General features: G+C 41.3%; 1 non-coding gene across 1 annotated transcript; it reads right to left on the bottom strand.

Moving 5' to 3' along the window:
• Positions 1-864: 864 nt before the first annotated feature.
• Positions 865-937, bottom strand: Trnar-ucg. Its single transcript has one exon. It is a non-coding gene; the product is annotated as a tRNA-Arg (tRNA).

Here is a 937-nt window from a genome sequence, read left to right as displayed (position 1 = left end):
ATGTTAAAGAAATTGTTTTCTTTTACTAGGATGCTCAGAGATTAGGATGAGTAGAAAATTATTGAATGCTGTTTTTTTTTTCAATTAAGGTAATCACGTTCAGGTTTTTTTTTTTTATTCCTAATATGCTTAATTAGAATGTTTTATTTTCTAAAGATAATCTAAGCTTTCATTCTTGGTATAAACTTGAGACCAAAATGATTAGTCATTCATGTTAGACATAATTATATCCACTTCCTTTTTCCTACAGCATAATCTTTGTCCACGTTATCTAAATACGCGGATGCATCTTGCCGGACTCTCTCCTTCTGGAGAAGCTGTTCCCTGTCTTCTCATTTTCACCTGGCTTTCTTTTTCTTTCTTTTTCTGCTTTCTGTTTAAAGCTGATTCCTCGGATTTTGAGGATAGAATAACTCGCCCAGCAGGGTGGAGGAATGCTGGAGGAGACAGATGCAGCGCGTAGCCTCGACACCCACCTGAATAGGTTCTTCAAGTCCTTTGGAATGTGGTAGTTTCCTTTCGAAAGAGGGCGGTATTGAAAATGACAAAGTTCTCAAAATGCAGAAACATAAGTACCTCTGCGCGTTAATGGGTGGGTCCCTGAACGTGGTGGGGGAATAGAGGTCGTGTCCTTTATTTTGATGCATTTGGGCTCCATCTACTGAGCCCACGCAAGCCATTACAAGTGTGGCTCATGCTCCATCCCCTTCAATCACATTCAATACCACTCTCCCCGCACCTAGGTATGTTGGCAAAAGCTGAAGTCCCCACCTTTTACATTCCGTCGGATCTCCAGCTACCTCATCTTATTTGAAAACCAATAGCAGAAAGTTCAAGTTCTGAGAGAATAGGAAAAGGTTGTTCCAACCACGAAGGGATTCGAACCCTCAATCTTCTGATCCGAAGTCAGACGCCTTATCCATTAGGCCACGTGGTC

Source organism: Dipodomys spectabilis, unplaced genomic scaffold (genome assembly GCF_019054845.1).
Source record: "Dipodomys spectabilis isolate Male_0828 unplaced genomic scaffold, ASM1905484v1 ptg000085l, whole genome shotgun sequence".
Lineage (NCBI taxonomy): Eukaryota > Metazoa > Chordata > Mammalia > Rodentia > Heteromyidae > Dipodomys > Dipodomys spectabilis.
The sequence above is the reverse complement of the archived record's forward strand: the minus strand, read 5'-3'. Positions and strand labels throughout refer to the sequence as shown.